The sequence below is a fragment of the Ursus americanus genome, chromosome 26, assembly GCF_024610735.1.
Source record: "Ursus americanus isolate L20-20 chromosome 26, mUrsAme1.1.p, whole genome shotgun sequence".
Classification (NCBI taxonomy): domain Eukaryota; kingdom Metazoa; phylum Chordata; class Mammalia; order Carnivora; family Ursidae; genus Ursus; species Ursus americanus.
In genome coordinates this window covers 42,623,806-42,645,478 of record NC_142152.1, presented here as the reverse complement: position 1 = coordinate 42,645,478, position 21,673 = coordinate 42,623,806, and the positions used below count along the sequence as shown (strand labels likewise).

Here is a 21,673-nt window from a genome sequence, read left to right as displayed (position 1 = left end):
AGCCTTCCAGGTGATTCGGATGCCCACTCAGATTTGAGAACCACTGCTGCAGCCCATTATAAGCCGGTGCCTTCTTCCTGGGCCCCAGTCCCTCTTCTGCATCAGCATTCAGGTACCCTTCCCTTACTGAGCCCACACTCAGAGTGCGAGACGTGCGTCAGCATTAAACCTTACAATGATCCTTCAAAGTAGAGAACAGTCCCCCATTTTACAGATGAGAAAACAAGTTTAGGGAGGTTAAATAACTCAGCCAAGGTCACCATACCTACCGAAGTAAGTGGCTGGATTTAGAACCCAGGTCCGCTTGGCCATAAAGGGATGGGGAGAACACATGCCTACACACCCCAAAGTCAGAAGCAAATGACTTCCAACTTGGGCCAAAAAGTGATTTTTCAATATGCCTTCCCCTGAATCCTTAAAGCAGGACTTTTTTCTTCATGAGAAATGTTCTATGCAATCTAATGCGCGGGGCTGATGTGGAAATTAAGGACGCCACCCTCCAGTCTTAGTGGAAAGTCACAGGTGCAGACAACCAGGTTGCTGAGCACGTCCTTGGACACGATGACTGGGGCCACAGCTCTTGTTCTCTGCTGACCAATCCCTGAGTTAGGTTCTGAAGATTTCTTTCTTCCAAAGAGGCCCGTGACACTGTGCTGAAGATTCTAATATTTCACTTTCCAAATAACAAACATAAATACTGAGTAGAAAAAAGGACCTCAAAATTACAGGCATCTTTGAGCAAACTCCTAACCCGAGCATTTGGAATCTGGACCCGAGTGGAACAGGCACTCTGAGAGCCCAGGGCAGAGGAATGAGGACACATGCCATGTGGACACTCTCCCAGCCTCACCTCAGTTAAAACGGAGATGAGAATCTCTGTCCTACCAACCTCATGGGATTGTCTGGAGGATGAAATAAGAGAATATGTACATGAAAGAGGCTTGAAAAGCATAATATAAAGTACGATATAAAACACGGGAAGTCCTGACTTTACAGCAAGGCGAAAAGGGGCCAGTGGGGAAGGGAGTAAGTGTGCAAGAGCCAGAGAAAGCCACCTCTCCCCAGCCCCCAAAAGCAACAGGACAGGGACAGGCCGCCTGATAGAAGCTGCTCCCAGACTGGGCCCTCAAGGCAGGGAAAAAGAAGCCAGGCTAAGGGACCTTAGTAAATCATTTCAGAGCAAAGAAGGTATCAGCAAAATGTCAAAAGAGCTCAAAATAGGAAGTAAAAGACACTGGCAGCTAGAGACAAAAACCAAATCTGAAATACAAACAACTAAATTATTACATGATCTCGGTATATAACTCTTCTAGATTTTTTAAAAAATTTGCTTAGGGAACTTCCCCCTTAAAAACATATCTAAAATTATGCACAAAACTATAAAAATCAATTCAAAGGCAAGCCAAAAATTGACAGAGAAAACGTACCAATACAAATTAAATGAGCAAAAGGACATCCAGTGGTTCTCAGAAACAACAAAGGAAGGAAAAGCGCCCGTTTTCCCGAGCATCGCTACTAGGGCAGCTAGTCATACACATCCCTTACAGTAACCACATTAGCTCCGTTCTTGGTGTATTTACTGTACATCCTGGCCTCCTAATAAGGAACTTTACTGAAAAGATGTCATCTGTAAACAGATCACATGTATTTTAAATGCCAACTGAAAGACTACTTTCACTCTTCTTAAATCATGTAAATACTCCCAAAACATCCTGTTTACTAATCTGCTTAACAACCTTCTTCCCAGACCAGGCTCTCAAACTGTACCAGGCCATGCCAGCCTGCTGCTCTGCAGCAAGATCAAGTACAGAGACGGAAAATGAGCATTCAGAAACTTTTATGGCAATCAGACAGGATAACTGTATCTGTTGACTCTAATAATAAAAATTAGAATTTGTATTCCACATATCTTTTTCAGTTTTTTCCCCCAGTAATTTTTTTTTTCTTTTTCAATTTTAGAAAAGTTATCAGTCCAGATAGACTAGAAATTTTAACAACTGGTCCTTCAACACTGGTGAGCAGCACTTCCTAGGAGGCACCAAAGTAAACCAAGGCCAAGAAACACTCAGACTCTCTCTTATCTAAGGTCACTTCCCCGTCCCCAACCCCCAATGGCACCAATCATCCACAAGCAGCACAAGTCCCGCCTAGCGACATGGCCCCTACAACAAGCAGGAATGATGTGAACCCCTAAGTGACCGCTAGGTGTGTGCCCATAAGAAAGTTGACTTCTGAGAAACCCATGGACTCCGCCACTGGTGCCTGAGCTCTCTGGAGCCCAACACCAGGGCAAGAAAGTCAGGTTATCAGTGTCCGCCTTCATTTCAAACAGTGCCTTCATCTCTGTCCCATCTTGTCCTCTTTCTTCTGCAGCCAATCACCAAGTTCGATCTCTTTTCCCATGGATGTGTGGCTGTCCTATTTCTTCTTCCTCCTCTTCCTCTCTTCTTTGAGGGTGGAGGGGTACCAACGTGGACACTGAACTCACACACCTTTTAGTAGCAGTAATAACCACCTGAGCCAGCCACGCCTCTTCTGCATAGGGTCATCAGGGGGCTTCCCAGGGAGAAGGAGAAGGAACCCAGACTCTGGAGCCAGGCAGGCCGAGGTTCAAACCCTGCCTTCCCTATGGGTTAGCCAGGTGGCCCGGGTAAGGTGCTCCTGTCCTCTCAGAGAACAAAGCACCCAGCTCCACTGCCAGGGAGTGGTGAGACCCTGAGAATGGATCTACAAGGCACAGAGTGTGCAGACGCACTCCAGGGCCAGCTACCATGGCAAGTCTGTCCCTGTCACACCCTACCTCTCTGGTCAAATGCCTCGGGAGCGTCCTGATCTCCATCACACCGAAGGGTGAAGTCCGCCTGTGGAACACTTGCTGGGCACCAGAAGCTTCACATTCACAACTCTCACCTCACAGCCCACACACCACCCCCCCAACCAGGGGGCACCGATACCACCCACCTGCCACCCTCCAAGGGGGAATCAGAACTGGGAAGGGATTCAGGCCTCTAGGGCCCGGGCTCCAGCACTCTACAGGTCCTGCCACCCCAGCCTCTGCTTGCCCTCGTCGCCATAGCCCTGAGTCTGCTGCAGGCACACAGCTCCTTTCTCCTGGTTCCAGGAGGTCGCCCTCCCAGTTGGGGTGGGGGAATTTCACCCAGCGGTTCAAGCCCCACCTCCGACAAGCTTTTTTTTCCCAACCACCGTTCTTTAGGTTAGCTCCTTTATCTCAATTCTCGAGTCCTTAAATTCGTTCCACAAAATTTAGTATTTAATCATTTATATGATTACAGTATTGTTTTATGTCTGTTATCATCAATTACAATAAAATTACAATTACAAAAAAATTACAATAAAAACTCCTTTAAGGAGCGGAACTTCTTCATTAGTTACCACTGTATTATTCCACAAAATCAGCTTTTATGTTCTAGCCTTCTGGTAAATTCTGTATAGACGGGTTACAGACACTTGAGATTTTTTTTAATGCACCTGCATCCTAATTATTGACAGTTACCTGAATTCTTAAACATGAATTTATAGCAGAATATATATTTTTTTAAGTCTTCCCAATGTGAATTAGATCATTTTTGGTTGCGCAGCCCCAGGAGAGTGCCCAGTCCGTCACAAGGGCTCACTGTCTGTTGAACACATGAAACTGCACTATTCCAGTTTCTTCAGGGGTAAGATGAAATTGTATCTTATGCTCATTTGTTTCTGCATAAGGACTTATTGATTACAAATAATCTGTCAGTGTCTCGTTCTCAAAAGAAAAATTTTAAATGATGGTTTAAAAATTCCTACCACAGACAACACAAGCTGGTTATCAAAATCCTTGATCAATAGTTACAAACAATAATGTCACATTTCCCTTTCCAGCATTACAAAGGTCCGCAAAAGAAGCCCTCTTATTCCAGCTCACATCTTCACCCCAGACCCCTGCCTGGCCTGCTGGGACACGCCCAGTGAAAGGAAAGCCCCCACAGGCTCAGTGGGTCTGCTTGCACTGCCAGGGCCTCCACGCACTGGCACAGCCCTTAGCGGAACTCAGAGGAGACATGTGGGCCTGTGCCGAGCCCCCTTCGTGGAACCTGCTACCTGATACTTCTGAGTGCCCAGAAGCATTTGGTGTGATATGAAAAATATCTCAGAAAGGCCTCTTTTGAAAAAAGCATGTCAGATGATGATATTTGCGGGGGGGGGGGCACAGCATCATAATAAAGTAATAAAGGTGGGCTTTATGTTCACTAAATTTTATATTCTCCCTCCCCATCCAAAAATCACTTCAAAAACCAGTGCCATAGAACTTGCCAGAAAAGCGTCCTTCCACCCATTTCTACCCACGTCCAACTCATCCCACACACGATGCCACAATCTCCCACTAAAACCCCCATGGCTCTGCCCTAACACTGGCTGAATTCCTCGGCCAGCACGCACAGGCCTTCCCGATGCGGACCTCACCAGCCCCTCCCCTTCACACTCGCTCCCTCCAGAGGCACTTGTTCACACACTGCCTGTGCTCTGTACACCTTTTTATCTTTCCTTACACCCCTTCTTTCACTTAGAATACCCTTCCTAGGCGCAGTCTTCATACAAATTCTGCTCACAGCAGCACTCATGTCATGACTTCCTGCTCTGACCTCTGGGAAGCAGGCTTTCACCTGACTGTTGAGTGCCTATCACTAAGTGCCCCATTTATTAGCTGTAACATTAACCGTATTCCATATATTGTGAAAATACAGTTCCTTTTTAAAACAACAAAAAAGTCAGGAGGCTGGTGAGTCACTGAAGGCCTGAATGAATTGAGCAAAAATAGCTGGAGCAGCCCCAGCGACATCACAGGTCTCCGTTACGTGATCTGAAAATCAGGAGAATGGATATCATGCTTTCCATTAGCATTCCTCTTGACCACGTCTCAGACAACCAAAATCGGAGCCAAAAATGAGCAAGCGCTTACTTCCAGGGCCAAGAAGGATCACCTACTTGGAAAGAAAAGGAACATCTGGAGTCTGACCTTAAGACTTGGGATGCAAAATAAACCACTTTACAAAGACTGTTCCAGTTTTTCTGGAAGGAGACTTTCCACCTAGGCAGGGTTTGGGTCTCCAATGCGTGCAAGGGATGAGTCCACAGTCTGGGGCTGGACCACAACTAGCTGGTCATCCTGGGGAATGCTGAAGCCTTCCGAGTCCCAGGCACGAATGAAAATGAGACTGGCCACTCAGAGCTAAGTTCACTTTGTTAACAAAGTTCAATGTACTATTCAGCCAAAATGTTCTTCACCATAGTGGAAAATAACCGGGCTCTAATGACAAAAACACCAAACAGTGATTTCCAAGCATCTTCATGCTCATACCACACGCGCAGGTGAGCAGTTTAGCATTCAGGTCAATCGGCTGTAAGGCACGACTCAGACACTGGCTCTACAGTCCAACCTACGTGCTCTGAAGCAGAAAGAAAACAGGCTGATCGTGCGAAACACCCACACAATCCATCTTTCTCATAGTTTCTCCAGCTACACCCAAAATATCTGCATAATTGGCACGAACGGTATTTAAAGAGTCTAACACTGATTTAAAAATATATGTCAGGGGTAGTAAGGAATCAATCAGGTTTAGAATCTTTTATCCCAGTAGGGAAAAAAGAATGTCAATCAATTGTACAGTTTCAGTGTTTTAAAAAGGACAGAAACTCTTCTGCCTTATTCACTACTCTATCTCCAACACCTAATAGAGGGCCTGGCATATAAATAGTATCATTAATATTTATTGCAGAAATGAAACAACTCTGAAAATGGAAGGAAAAAGTCCCACAACCAGCAAACATAAGAGCAAATATGTGATCCTTCTGCTGACCAAATCCTGACTAACAACTAATGCCTTCTTGGGTACCCATCTATGAAAGAAAACAATCTCTGTTAGCAAACACTGGTTAAGTCACTTTACAATTTACAAAACACCTTTGCGCATCGGTTCTTCTGGCCCCTCGTTGCAAATCCATGCCCTGAGGAGGACGGCCACTCGCATTTTATAAATAGGAAAACAGAATCAGCTGTCAAAAGGAAGCAAGCGGGGGGGGGAGTCCAGCCGGTCTCAATGGCAGCCCCCGCCCTCCTTCCAGTGCGCTGTGCTGCCCGCAGAGGAAGCTGACAAGGTGACATCTGGGGTAGCGCCTAGAGCTCAAATCCCATCACTGTGTGACTCCAGGTGCCCACGCTTGCTGAGGTGGGAATCAAATATTCCAGCCCTCATCTGTGTGGCCCAGATTCCAGACCTACCTTCTCAAAGCATTTACCTCGCAGGCCTGTTTTATTAAAATGGAGTAACAGGCTCGAGTCCCAAGATTAATGCCTGGCACTTCAAAGGCACGTGAGAAAAGTTAGTTCTCCTCTTTGAAACTCGTATTTCTCCTTCTGCATATATAAGGATTTGCTGCTTATCACAGACAGGCTTTGACAATTCTCATCACTCACCAATACCTTCAAAGAAATATAAATAAGGAAAACAGAGATAGATCTTTCTGCCCTAAATTTCCTGGAGAAGGACAAGAGCAGAAGCCAAGTTTAGGGCATGTTTTCCTTTCAATATAATTTTCCAAAACAAGATTGCACCTTCCCTTCCTTAGCTTCCATTCCTCCCGCCTCCTCAGGCCCAGCACACGCCCACACTCACCGGGCCCACCAGACCCCTTCCCGTTACTAAACACAGATCGCGGGGATGTCACTCGCTAGCGTGCTTCTGCGGGGCTCTGGCCCTGGGATGTGTGCGTGTGCTCGGCAGCAGCCAGGCCACCAGCCGCGGCCGGCCGGGAACTCCACGCAGGGAGAGAGCAACGAAGGACAATGAGCCAGACATCATCCGAATACAGGCAAATGAGGCGGAAGAGGCGAGGGGCCCACCAGTATGTCACTGCAGCCTGGGAAGACGCGCCCGGTCACAGAAGGCAGAAAATATGCTCAGGGAACTTCTGCAGCAACAATCTGTGGAACTGCTTGCTGTTCTCCACAGGAGCCAGGGTGTGTGTGCGTGTGCACCTGCGTGTGTATGCGTGTGCATGTGTGTGTGCGCAGGGGGTGCGGTGCGAACTGCTTGTTCTCCACAGGAGCCAGGGTGTGTGTGTGTGCGTGTGTGTGTGCGTGTGCATGTGTGTGTGCTGGGCGGGGGTGGTGCGGGGAGGAAGCAGGACTGAACTGACCGGCCCGGCACTGTCAGTCGAGGACGTGCTCACACAACAAGCTTCTGCCGCTATCACAAGTCATCTTCTCCCCCAAGGTGGCCTGTGACATAGAAACTGTTCGCTATGGAAAACTGACTCCTCTTCCCTCCGCTAGTTTTTAAAAGCCAAACTTAATAAGCCGCTAACTGCCACCTCTTCACCAACTCTTCATGTTGCTGACTGGAACCCCAGGTTCAGATGAGGCCTCTCCCCACCCCGTGAAATACTACCGATGGCTGTGGCGGTGCGTCGTGCAGGCTAACGGAGCACTGATTTCTTCATTAAGGAGAAACTATGAATAAACATTAGATAAATTCAGTTTGCACACATTCTAACACCAGATCTCATCACATTAAAATGCTGACATATTCAAATGACCTATTTTTTTATTAGACCCTTCTGTTAAATATGCATAAAATATGCATTCCTATTCCTAAGGGAATACCAACAACTCACACGGAAGAAAAAGCAAGATGTTTTATTTCTGCAAAAGATATTCATTGTGAATTCCTAGAAATTAATTTTTTTTTAAGTTCCCCCTTCAAGGAGCTTGGGGAGGAATTCTAGGACCTAACGGTGTTGTGGCACTGGTGAACTAGGACCATTCCAAGGCAGAGAGTAGTTCCTCCATGCCATGTAACCACTGTACTGCCGTCTTCCTGATGCTGAGACGATCCATGAGCTTATGGTGTTGGCATGGCACAGAGATGATTTTTAAATTTTCCGATTCAGGTTGCTTCATAACCTAACCAATCTGCAGAGTAGTTCCTGTTCTCAGTGAGAAATACCCTAAATCCCCTATTGTGTAGAGTCCCTGCGACGTCACAGCAATCATTTGCCCATCGTCCCTGAGGCCCAGTGAGTGGTGGCAACCTGCCCAAGGTTTCACTGAGCTTAGAACTGTGCTTTAAACCACATCAAGCTACTATCTTTCCAATCACGCAACCTTGGCTGAACAGTGAACTACTGAATCCGTAACATACTAAATTATTTATTTATTTTTAAAGATTTTCTTTATTTTATTTGAGAGAGAAAGAGAGAGAGAGAGAACGCATGCGTGCAGAAGCAGGGAGGGGCAGAGGGAGGAAGAATCTGGAGCAGACTCCACACTGAGTGGGGAGTCCAATGTGGGGCTTGATCTCACAACTGCGAGATCATGAGCCGAAACCAAGAGCTGGATGCTTAACCGACTAAGCCACGCAGGCATCCCTGTAATGTGAGAAATGTGTTTAAATGGCACTGATGTGCAGCAGTAATCATATCTGAAACGCCAGCACTCTGGAGCTGGTATGCTGCAGTGTTTTCAAACAGGAAGCAAGAAAGGAGAGAACATTAAACTTACCTTACACAATGAAGGGAGATGAGCCACTAAAACACGTGGCCAAAATATTCTATTTGGCCTCTGTAATTCCTAGAGTTCATCTCTAACCCAGCCAGAGCTCAGCTGAAGAAAAGAAGCCTCAGGTCGATGAGAGCAACAGAGAGCTGACCTGTTCTAAACACTTCCACCAGGAAAGGTTTTGACCTCTTCTCCATCCGCACTGTTACTGCATCACAGGAACTACTCACTTGGCACTTGTGCTGTTAGTCACTTGTCCTGTATGTCTAATCTCTACAACTACTCCAAAACTTTAAGGGAATAAATGTTTTATAAGTCACCTCAGTAACAGCCACTCAGACATTTCTGATGGTTTTTCGCCCCTACCAGGTTTTGGAAAAAAAAAAAAAAAGTCTTCTAGGCACCTAAAATGTACCATGAGCTGCTATAGACCTAGCAATGCAATAGCGACCAGTCTGAAAATGTGGACCAGGAAAACTGGCACCCACAGGAATGTGGGAAGGCTGGCCTCACCTCACCAGTACAGTAGTATAAGCCAGCCTGGCCTTTATTCAGGGCAGTTGACAACATGTAGCAAAGCCTTCCTTCCTTTAAACACAAATTGAGCGCCTAAGAATGCATTCTCAGAACTTATTTTTCAAGTGTGTAATCTGTAATAGCCCCAGACTGGCCCAACACAAATGTCCAGGAACAGGAGGCTAGCTAAGTAATTTAGCGGGCTCTACGTGGAACACTGCTTATGGAACATTTGCACTGAGACAAATACGGACAAACCTCGAAAAATAATCTTGAAAGAAGCCAAATATAAAAGAAACAGATGCTAAATAATTCTATTTATACCAAGTTCAAAAATAAGGAAAACTAATCTGTGATGTTAGAGGTGAGGACCATGGTTACCCTTGAAGAGTGTGGGGAAAGGGCCACAGGGTAAGCTTCGGGTGGCCAGGAATGCTTTCCTTAATCTGAGGTTGATTCTGCTTTGTGAATAATTAATAGAGCTTTACACTTAAACATATCTGTCTGTATGCTCTTCTTATATTGAAAAGAAATTTTAATGAGCAAGCACATGTACAAAGACAGCCAACTGCACTTTGTTTATAATGAAACATTACTAACATCTTGTGTGCTCTAAAAAGGAAACAGGCAGATATACCATGTAGCCTTTAAAATGAAGATACTTGCTAGCAAAGAAGGATGTTACATGCTATATTAAGTGGAAAAATGAAACAATAAAAACAGGATTCTAAAGACAGAAAGATCTGCAAAGAAATCCTAATCATATTCATACCATAATCATATTGTTAGTAATAATGTACTGTTTTGGATATATCTTGTAGAAGCAAGCAAAAAAGCTACTTATGTGAATGTCATTAGAAGCTGATATTCTGCACATAAGAGGAAGAAATGTAAAACTGTTCATCTTCAATCTGATTAGGAAAGACCAATATGAACTCAAGTGTTCTATTTCTTAAAAAAAAAAAAAAAAGGCATTTTCTAGCTGTGTCCAGTAAAAAGATATAGAAAGCAATGACCAAATAGCAAGAGGAACTCTTAGTGCCTAGAGACTATGCCTCAGATGATATTTGCCACTTAAAATCACCAACGCTCCTGGAACCTGATACCAGGGATGGGGCAAAAAATGAACAAGATACATTTGGAACATCTTTTTGTACCTCTGAGCAAGAAAGCTATCAAAGACTCCATTAGGCAAAGATGGGACAGTATAAACATCAAAATGAGGGGCGCCTGGCTGGCTGAGTCAGTACAGCACATAACTCTTGACCTCAGGGCTGTAAGTTCAAGCCCCACGTTGCAAGATTAGTTGGGGAAAAAAAAGAATAAATATCAAAATGATACTACAGAATTTTCATGGAATAAAGAATCTGAGCTCATACTGATATCAAGAAATGGAGAAAAAATTTTCCTTACAGTAGAATAACACCTAATAAGTGTACGAAGAAAGAGTAATGGAGTTTGAAAATCACCATTTACAACCATCATAGTAATACAATAACAACGGATTCAGCCAAAATCATCAATGAAAGCTAAAACTAGTGGACGAAGGTTTCTTAAGCAACAGAATACTTTTAAATAGGCTCAAAGTGTTCCCCCACAAGTTACATCTCAATTATGAAGAGAAAAATGGAAATTTACAACAGATTAATTTAGTAAATACAACTTTAATCAAGGTTAACATGAATTTGCCCACTAATACTGGGGCAAATCAGCATCATGTGCTTCTTGACATGTTGCCCTGGGATGGATACATCAATTCTGTGGTATTCCCCCAAAATGCAGACCATGAATCTAATTATGAAAAAAATCAGACAAATCCAAATTGAGAGGTATTCTACCAAATAACTGACCTGAAGTCTTAAATATTTCTAGATCATGAAAACAAAGAAAAGGCTAAGGAACAGGTCCACACTGAACAAGACTGAAGAAGCTGCCATGTGTGAACTTGGACAGGACCCCGGCCAGGGGACAATGGCTTTTAAAGGACAGCACTAAGGTAACTGGTGAAATTTTAATGTGAACTGTTGATTAGATAAAAGGAATGCATCAATGTTATATTTCTGATTTTGATAAATGTACTATGGTTATGTAAGTGAAAATTCTTGTTCTTAGGTAACAGGGACTGAAATTTAAATGGATAAATGGAAACAATATCTACAAACTAGTCTCAAATGATATATATACATTGGGGGAGAGGGAAGGGAGGACACAAATGATAAAACAAATGGGCAAATGTGCAATAATTAGTCTGGGTGACAGGTATAAAGGAGTTTTTTGTACTATATTTGTCACTTCTATGTAAGCATGAAATTACAGCAAAGTAATTTTTACAAAAGAGAGACTTAAGAGCCATTTGTACTAAATACAATGTGTGGTCCTTGTGTGGAAATGTATGTGAGTAAGACAACTATAAAACATTTATTTGTGGTAGTGATTACATGAATCTACACATTGTAGATTGTACAAACTGTACAGAACCCCCACCCCAACACACACACACACACACACACACACACACACACACACACACACACGTACATCTGAAACTGATGAAATCCGAATGAGCTCTATGGATTGCACCAATGTCAATGTCCTGGCTTTGATACTGTATTACAGTTATGCAAAACATTACCATTGGGGAAAACTGGGGGAAGTGTACATGAGACCTCCATGCACATTTTCTTTTAAACTTCCTGTAAATCTATAATGATTTCAAATTAAAAAGTTAAAAATAATAAAAAGACCTATGAATCAAGAAACTATAAAGAATATTTATGAATCTGTCAAAGAACAGACTATATTCAAATATGTTTTTTACATGTGAAAATGTGGTTTTATTTCTAAGAGTCCATATATTGTAGAAAAAATACAGACAATACAGTGTTTGGGATTTGCCTTAAAATAACGCAGTAAGGGTGACAGAATCGATTAAGTAAGACTGGCCAGATGCTGGCAGGTGGCGAGGCTGGAAGACAGGTGTATGGAAGTCAATGACACCATTCTCTCAACTGCTCTGTAAGCTGGAAATTCTCCATAATTAAAAAGTACAATTCCTTTTGGAATATGTATTTATTTATATGCATACATTTGCAAAGAAAACAATTTGAAAAGATAGTCATCAAACTACTAAATGTGGTTATTAAAGAGTTGGGGGTAGTATTTAGGTGATAATTTTTTCCCTATCTTAAATTCCAACTTTTCATCAATAATTATATATTATTTGTGTAATTTCTTAAAAAGGAAAAAAAAAACAAAACACAGGCCAAAAAACCACTAAAACTCTTTTGAAATTATTCTAAGAGGCTTAAAAGCATGTCATGGCCTAGCATAAGGTCACAGAAAAATATGTGCCTTGTAAACAGTAAAATTCACCATAAAAGAAATCTCACTGTTACATCAAGTAAATACATGAACAGGATGATATATCACCAGCAGGTGACGATATATTGTGAACTAGCCAAATCACAATTTTCACGTCAATTAGGACTGCTGGAGTCTGTTATTAATGTTTCTGTGGCACCAGTGATGTCAAAGAGATGAGAGAGGACAGGAAAATTCTTTAAAGGAGCCAACCATTCAGAGGACAAATAAGCAGGCCATGGCTGGTTCTATTGTTCCACTCTTCAAATAGCACTACAGTGTTAGAAGGGCTCACTGCGTGTTCCTAATTCGCTACAGTGGCAAATAAAGATAATTTGTGCCAGAGTCCTCTTTGGGAAATCCAATCTGTTCCAAGTTTATCTCCTAATGTTTCCTCTTATGTAGATTCCAAATTGAATCCCCATCTTTTTCTCACAAGAATTGAACTTGAGAATTCATCATCAATCCCATGCTCTTCTAGAGATTCCAGCAAAACTCAATCCTAAATTATCCTCAATCAAGAAAAAACAGCTAAAAGAGTAACAGTGGAATTAGTTTTTCTGGAATTCAGAATATTTAGCATTGTAAAATATTTTAGCATTTAAAAGTTAAAATCTCTGAGGCCTGAGATAAAACTGCTAGGCTCAATAGGGACAGTATTGTATTCAGAGTCTCAACGGGGACAGTGCTGTATTTTAAATGTAGGTTAGCAGGCCGACCAGCTTGGAACTGATTAAGAAGCTCCACATCCAGGGCTGAAATCAACCATAACCCAAAAGTGAACGCTTGGCAACAACTGCACTTTGCTTCACTCCACTTATCATTCATTATCTCATGTAATCAAATACATAATTAAAATGTGCAACTAGTAGCTTAAAAAGTTAAATATAAGGCTATTCACAAAGAAATGGATTGAAGAAGCCAACATTTCCCAGTGTGAATAATTTTGTAACAGATCCCTACATACAGTCGTCTCATTAGAGGTAGGTAACCTAAGTCTCACTTTCATGGAACCGGACGACAAACCAAGCTAAAAGTGGAGCTTTTTAAAAAGCCACATTTGTTCTCAAGATGCTGCAACTTAAGACCAAAGATGTAAACTGCCTAAAATCATACAATCAATTCACACAGCAGCTAAACTTGGAGCTCTGGTCCTATTCCCGGTACGTGGGCTGGACCCAGGAAATTTGGGGAAAGCACAGGGTAACCTGACCCAAAGCCCTCACTTCTGTCTCCCCTGCTTTCACCTGTGGCATTCTTGCTTCTACATCAAACAGTAAGTAGCTGTCAGAACTTGAAATTCTAGTATTTATAACACAGAGATATATAAGGACTCTGCAAAACTCACTAAGCTTAGCATAACCCAGTGGTGCTCATTCAGCTGACGCAAAGTTCACAGGTAAGTTCGAACCGCTGCCAGCCTTCTCTTGGCTGAGAAGCGAGTACTTTGCTTCTTGGTAATTCAGAGTTTTTGAGCTGGCTGTGTCTTGAGCAACTAAGGCCAAAGCCCACTCCCACAGCTCTTTCCAAACCTTCTGACTGCCTTCCGGAAGGTCTTCCCTGTGCAGTGGAGCCAAATGCCCACTAATAAAAGTTCTGGCTAGCAGGGATGCATGCAAATACAACCAGGATGGCAGGGACAGGCAGTAGTTTTAAGCTAGGCTGCAGAGATGCTGAAAGCAAAGAAATGCCAGCCAGGAGCTCAACCTGACGATGCATATGGTCATGACAAAGGCTGAGGCTCCAAATACCAGCCGGTCCCATAAGCAGCACCTGTGGCTACAAACTAAAAGACAGTCTCTAGGGTGGTATGGAAAGATCTCTCTGACTCTCCTCCATGCAGAGTACTCTGACTAAATTTGTCTTTAAATTTGAAGAGATACACAACAACATAACACCTCCAAATGTCTTACTGTCTATAGCAAGTCCAAGTACTTGTACTATTCTCACAAAGTCCTTGGACCTCAAGCCACCTACATGAAGATCAGGCAACAAGAAACCATGGCACACTCAAGGACCTAAAGGAGGAAGAGCATGGCAAAGCACAGAGCCAGCCAGCACAAGGTCCTAGGAGACTGGTATTCAAGCCCAGCAGCGTCCCGGGCCAGAAGGCCACCTGCCCGTGTTGCAGGACACACTTCTGCCTGAGACCCCAGCAGAGAACTCAATTATTCAACATTTTTAAAGGACCTGAGTTATTTCTCTATGTGAACTTACATGCCCATTCCATCCTCCACACAGGTCCTACCTCGGAAAAACAAAAACACTAAACAGTATAGTATGTCAAAAGTGTAAAGTAAAACATTTCAGTGAAAGTCTGACTGAAAACCTACTTTACACTTTAAGGAGCGTTCAGAGCACAGACTACGGAGCCAGGACGCCTGTGTCTGACTCAGGTTCCACCATTCCCAGTCCTGTGAGCCTGGGCAAGTTGTCTGCCTTTCCACACTACTGTTTCCACAAAATGGGCAAACAAGGATAACACAGTAGTTCTACCACATACAGTGTTTGATGACCAGGAGTGACAGCATGTAAGTGGTCAGAGGAGCGCTGTTATCAGCTATCAGCCTTATTGTAAATGACATCAATTTACACTTGCTAAATACATTCAAACCGGGGTACAGTGAGTTAGCATGGAAACAAGCATGGGATTCCTCAGAGGCATTTTAAAGATAAAGGTATTTTTCTATTGAGTTGCCTGTCCAGAGTGTGGGTGTGGGTGTGCGGGGTATTTCAGTGCAGTGGAGGGGAAAGTCAAAGAGATAAGAAAGAGCACATAAATGGGGCGCCTGGGTGGCTCAGTCGTTAAGTGTCTGCCTTCGGCTCAGGGCGTAACCCCGGAGTCCTGGGATCAAGCCCCGCATCGGGCTCCACCGCTGGGAGCCTGCCTCTTCCTCTCCCACTCCCCCTGCTTGCGTTCCCTCTCTCGCTGGCTGTCTCTCTCTCTGAGAGAGAGCTTATTTATTTATTCAAATAAATAAATAAAATCTTTAAAAAAAAAGAAGAAGAAGAAAGAAAGAGCACATAGAACCTAAGTGACAACTCCTCTCCCAACACCACAGATGACAACTGTCCCCTGGGCCACAGTAGTGATGATACTTCACTTCACTTTCATAACACACCTGGACTAGAGCAAAGCCAGCAAAGTTGCTTTTTCCAACCAATTAAGATTTCACCAAATTCAACATAGCAGAATTTTTTTTAAGTTACAAAAATAAGTTCAGAGGTGAGAACGATGTAGTACACCAATTTATACCTCAATGAAAGTACAAGTTTACTTCTGAGACAAACTACCGAGTGGGACATATCACGTGAGGGCCAGTGGCGGCGCCTGGGCGGCTCAGTCGGTGAAGCGTCTGCCTTCAGCTCGGGTCATGATCCCGTGGTCCTGGGATTGAGTCCCGCATCAGGCTCCCTGCTCAGTGGGGAGCCTGCTTCTCCCTCACTCCCCGTTTGTGCTCTCTCTCTCTCTCTGTCAAATAACTCTTTAAAGAAACAATGTGAGGGCTAGCTGTGTGAACATGTGGAGGATGGACTATGATGTCAAAGCCTCTCTTACCTCCTGCTTCTCTGACAGACCACAGGTAAATAAATATTGGAAGAAGGAAATAAAAGAGTCTATTTCTATTTTTTAAAAAAGGTGACAGGCTGTTGTTGAGGAGATTAAGAATACAATGGGGAGGGCGGCACCTGGCCGGCTCAGTCAGTACAGCCTGAGACTCTTGAACTCAGGGTCGTGAGTTTGAGCCCACGGTGGGGATAGAGATTGCTTACAAATAAAATCTTAAAAAAAAAAAAAAAAAGGATACAATAAGGGAAATCCAGAAATATGGGTATTACAATCATTTGTTCTGTGACCAGCTAACCACCACACAGTCACACGTACTCTTTGGGAAAAAGGATTTCCACGAAAAGCAGCGTGTGCGCTTCGGAGCCTGACAGCTCCCCTGTGCCGTTTACCAGCTGTGTAGTCTTGGTGAGTTGGTGAGTTCCCTCACTCCTCAGAGCCTCCCCTCTCATCTGAAGTGGGAAACACCACCACCTATTTTACAAAGTGTCTGAGGGTGAGACAACATATGTGAAAGCACCTGGTTAAGTGCCAGCACAGAGTAGGTGTTCAATAAATGGTAGCTGTAATGATATACAAAGTAATCAATGGCTATTACTGTAATCCACATATTAAATAGCAAATAAGCTTTTACTGAGTGTTTACTGTACGGGGAACCCTGAATCAGATCCCATAAAGCAGTGACTCTCCAACTTCAGCACATCAGAGTTACTGGCTAAAGAGATTCCCGGGCCCCACCCCCAGCATTTCTGAGTCAGCTGGTCAAGGGCCCCCCACAATCTGCATCCCCACAAGCTCAGAAGAGGTGCTGATGGTGGCAGACCTCACATAAGAGAACCACTGCTCAAAGTGCAGAGAGAAGGAAGAGCTGCCTGACAGTTTTTGTAAAGGTAAGAAGTCAAATACCTAGGCAGTGGTACAGTCAAGCAGAAAGGTAGGAAATGCTTGAAAGAAAACCAAGACAGAGAAATAGACACAAGCTGTGTGCAGGGACATCAAGGTGTCAGCTTGGCCAATGAATATCTGTGTGGGAGAAACTCATCACAAGAACTGAGATTTTTTTAAAAAAAGATGTATTTATTTGAGTGAAAGAGAGCAAGAGGGAGGGGGAGAGGGAGAGAGAATCTCAAGCACACTCAGCACGGAGCCCAACACAGGGCTCGATCTCACGACCCTGAGGTCATGACCTGTGCCAAAAGCAGGAGTTGGACATTTACCCAGCTATGCCAGCCAGGCACTCCAAGACCTGACAGATTTTGAAGAAGTCATTCATAGGCTAACTTTCTTACTAGGCTCAGCTTGGATTCAATAGTTTGAGTAAAGTAAGCCATTACAAATCTTGGAAAAGTTAACCACAAGTGAAAATGGCACCTACATGTAAGCAGGGACGGGACAGCAGGTAAGGCCAGGCTAAGCGGCATGGAACTGGGAAGAAAACAGCAAAAGCAGTGAAGGCCCATCATCAATTATGCTGCAGGTGATCCCAAAGCACCCTTTCTCACAACCGCCAAGACCTTCAGAACTCTCATTCCACAAGAAGGTAGCCCACAAAAGGAGTCTACTCGGTATGAGAAATAGATGTGAGAATCAAGCCCCATTGGAGCCTACTATTTATTAATTTGGTGTTACCAGGCATTAATCAAGGGAGCAAAGAGATCTCAAACATGATTCACTGAAATGAGAGAGGAAAATCTCGTATTTCATAAGTTACTAAACGAGCTCCCTAAGTATAGTGCATAATGTTAATTAGCTATCACTGCATCTATTATTACCCCGTAATCAATTTTTATTAACCAGCAGAAAATTCTACGAAATTTGTTTCAAAACAATGCTCACTGAATAGACTATATCTCAGTCACTATTTTTAGGTCAACAATGGTAAGATACAGATAACCATGACTTATAATGAAAAAACACACAGGACATCATGGCCCACTGGTCTATATCACTAAAAGTTCAGCAGAAAACTGCCAACAGATTATTTTCCATAAAGAACAGAAAAGATCAGGAAATCCTAAGGTTGTTCCAGGAAAGAAAAACAAAAAAAAAACAGCGGTTGAAAACCCATCCCACATCTTACACCAGAATAAATTTCAGTAGTATCAAAGAGACATCAAATGTAAACAATGAAACCTCAGAAGTACAAGAGCAAACCATGAGGATCTTTAAAAATAAAATTAGGAGGGTTAACTGTGACCCAAACCCATAGCCATAGGAGAACAGACTAATAACATTTGTCTATGAAAACAAAAATAATTCTACCTAAGAAAAACCACCATGAACAAAATCAGAACACAACTGACAAACAGAACCAAATGCTGCCACTCCAATCACAGATGAAGGGCTAATTTACATAAAAGGACCAAATTCCTAATTGAAAAATGGATTTAAAAAAAGAGGATACAGGTCATGGACAACTCACAGAAAAGAAAATGCATACACCTGAAACTACTGTAGCATTATATGCAAACTATACTTCAATTAAAAAAGATACAAGTTAGATATGCAGAAAAAATACAAATGTTTCAAATATATGAAATGAAACTTAATTCACAGTACAAGAAACGCAAAACTACAGTGTTACACTTTCTCATCTGTCAAATTGGCAAAGATCAAACAATAGTATGTTGTGCCAGAAGTATTAATCGGTACAACCTATGGAAAGCAATGTGACTATGTCTACCAAGATTACAAATGCACATGTCCTTTGACCCAGCAATTCCACTCAGGAATTTACTCCTCAGATATACTAGCAACATGGCAAAATGATATTATGTACAAGGTCATTTACTGCAGCATAGGTTGTAATAGCTAAAGACTGGAAATAACTTCAATGTTCATCAAAGGGGGATGTATTGTACATTCTCACAATGGGGCATCGTGCAGCTATTAACAAAATAAAGAAGCTCTTTACACACTAACAAACGCAAAACTACAGTGTTACACTTTCTCATCTGTCAAATTGGCAAAGATCAAACAAAGAAGCTCTTTACACACTAACAAAGAATCTTCAAAACAAAACAAAACAAGGTGCAAAACTGTGCAGATGCTAAAATTTGCATTTTTTTTAAAGAAGGGAGGAACATATCTCTGATTCTTTATACAGAACCACAGGCCACCTCTGGAAATATCCACAAGAACTTCACACTGGTTACTTGTGAGGAGGGGAAGAGGGTGGCTAGGGGACAGGCTATGAGAGACTTTTCACTGCAGGCCCTTTGAATTTTGAACGATTTGAATGTATTACCTATTTTAAAAATAAAATATGCCTGGGGCACGTGGCTGGCCCAGTGGGTAGAATTTGTGACTCTTGATCTCAGGGTTGTGAGTTCAAGCCCCATGTTGGGCATGGAGCCTACTTTAAAAAAAAAATTAACAATAAATAATAATAATAAATAAATATGCCTATGAGAAGTCATAACACCTGCATCCTAAATAAAGATTTTCTTTTTCTTTTTTTTTTTTAAGATTTTATTTATTTATTTGACAGATAGCCAGCGAGAGAGGGAACACAAGCAGAGGGAGTGGGAGAGGGAGAAGGCGGCTCCCAGCGGAGCAGGGAGCCTGATGCAGGGCTCAATCCCAGGACCCTGGGATCACGCCCTAAATAAAGATTTTCAAACTGAGTTACTTGAGATCTCAAAACAAATTTCTTTCACTATCTACCAGTCAAAATGTACTGAGTTCTACTATATGTGCCTTGCAAGCACTGTTTTAGGCACTGGGGTTTCAGCAATGATGACAATAAATCCCTCCTCTTTTGGTTTTAGAAGGCATACGGTCAGTAAACAAGTAAACGAATGAGTATCAGAGAGTGGTAAGGACTGGGAAGAATGATCAGTCAGGAAAGGAAGTTGGAGACTGAGGGTAGAAGGGTGACTAGAGTGTATTTCTGGGTAGGGTAAACAGCTTCTTTGACAGGATTGTATCTGGGCAGAGATGTGAAGTGAGGGAGTCAGCCCTGTGGCTGGCCAGGGAAAGGATTCTGGTCAAAGGAAAGTACAAGTGAGGGTCCTGAGGGTTGCTAGGCTCTTCTTCAAGGAATAGAATGGAGGGAGTAAGGGAGAGTGTGGTAGCAAATCACACTGAGGGGGTTGGGAGAGGGAAGGCACCATATCCTTTTTTTTTTTTTTTAATGATTTTTTATTATATTATGTTAGTCACCATACAGTACATCCCCGGTTTCCGATGTAAGGCTCGATGATTCATTAGTTGTGTATAACACCCAGTGCACCATGCAATACGTGCCCTCCTTACTACCCATCACCGGTCTATCCCATTCCCCCACCCCCCTCCCCTCTGAGGCCCTCAGTTTGTTTCTCAGAGTCCATAGTCTCTCATGTTTCATTCCCCCTTCTGATTACCCCCCCTTTCTTTATCCCTTTCTTCCCCTACCGATCATCCTAGTTCTTATGTTCCACAGATGAGAGAAATCATATGATAATTGTCTTTCTCTGCTTGACTTATTTCACTTAGCATTATCTCCTCCAGTGCCATCCATGTTGTAGCAAATGTTGAGAACTCGTTCTTTCTGATAGCTGAGTAATATTCCATTGTATATACGGACCACAGCTTCTTAATCCAGTCATCTGTTGAAGGGGAAGGCACCATATCCTAATAATGAATTTAGATCTTGTTCTAAGTGACATGAAAAAGCATTAGAAACTTTTCAGCCCTGGAAAAATATGATCTGACTTATATTGTTTTTAAATGTCATTCTGGGTGCCATCAGGAGACTATAAGAGGCAAGGGTAGAAGCAGGGAGCCCATCTGGAAACCACCCTAGCAATAATCCAAGTGAGGAGTGATGCTTCCTCACACCGAGGACGTAATGGTGGAGGTGGGAAGTGATCAGGTTCTGGATATATTTTAAGGCAGCGCCAAAAGCTTTTACTGAGGGCACACTGAGAAGAAGAAAGAAGTCACAGGTGACTCAAATTTGGCCCAACCAACTTTCTACAATGACCTCATAGGTTCATTTTAAAAAAAGTCACACCTTCATACAAAGCTCAAATGCTGTAAAATAGGTTATAAACACCATCAACAAAAAGCAATGCTTAACTGCATTCCAAATTAGGGAGCTACAGGAGATTTTAAAGTTGAAAAAGAACCCGCACCTGGGCTCGTTCTCTACATCCTTAATGAGCGTCTACGCCGCAGGACCTAAATTAGGCTTAAAATACGCAACAGCACCAAAAAAGGACTGGCAGGGAAACAAAGTATTAACAGCAGCCAGATAGGAGACGTTTTTTCTTCTCTGAATTTTCCAAATATTCTACCATAAACATACCCTACTTTGAACTGCAGAGGGAAAAAAGTTTCCTTTCCAATGCCACCAATGAGACAAATTCCTACGTGGCAAACTTATTAGCAATAAAAGTTTTATTATTTTTTAATGTATTTTTTTAAATTTTATTTAAGTAATCTCTACAGTCAACATGGGGTTTGAACTCACGACCTCAAGATCAAGAGTCTCATGCTCCTCCGACTGAGCCAGTCAGGTGTGCACCCCTCCTTTTAAAGTAATCTCTACATCCAACGTGGGGCTTGAAGACAACCCCGAGATCAAGAGTCATGTGCTATACTGAACAAGCCAGCCCAGGTGCTCCTCTAAGAAAACCTTTTTCTTTTCTTAAAGATTTATCGGTTTCAGAGAGAGCGAGCGCATACACACAATC

General features: G+C 42.8%; 1 protein-coding gene across 5 annotated transcripts in view; it reads right to left on the bottom strand.

Annotated features, from left to right (window-relative positions):
• WDR20 (WD repeat domain 20) overlaps window positions 1–21,673 on the bottom strand; it is a 63,655-nt gene that overhangs the window by 24,235 nt on the left and 17,747 nt on the right. The gene's annotated exons all lie outside the window — the stretch shown is intronic.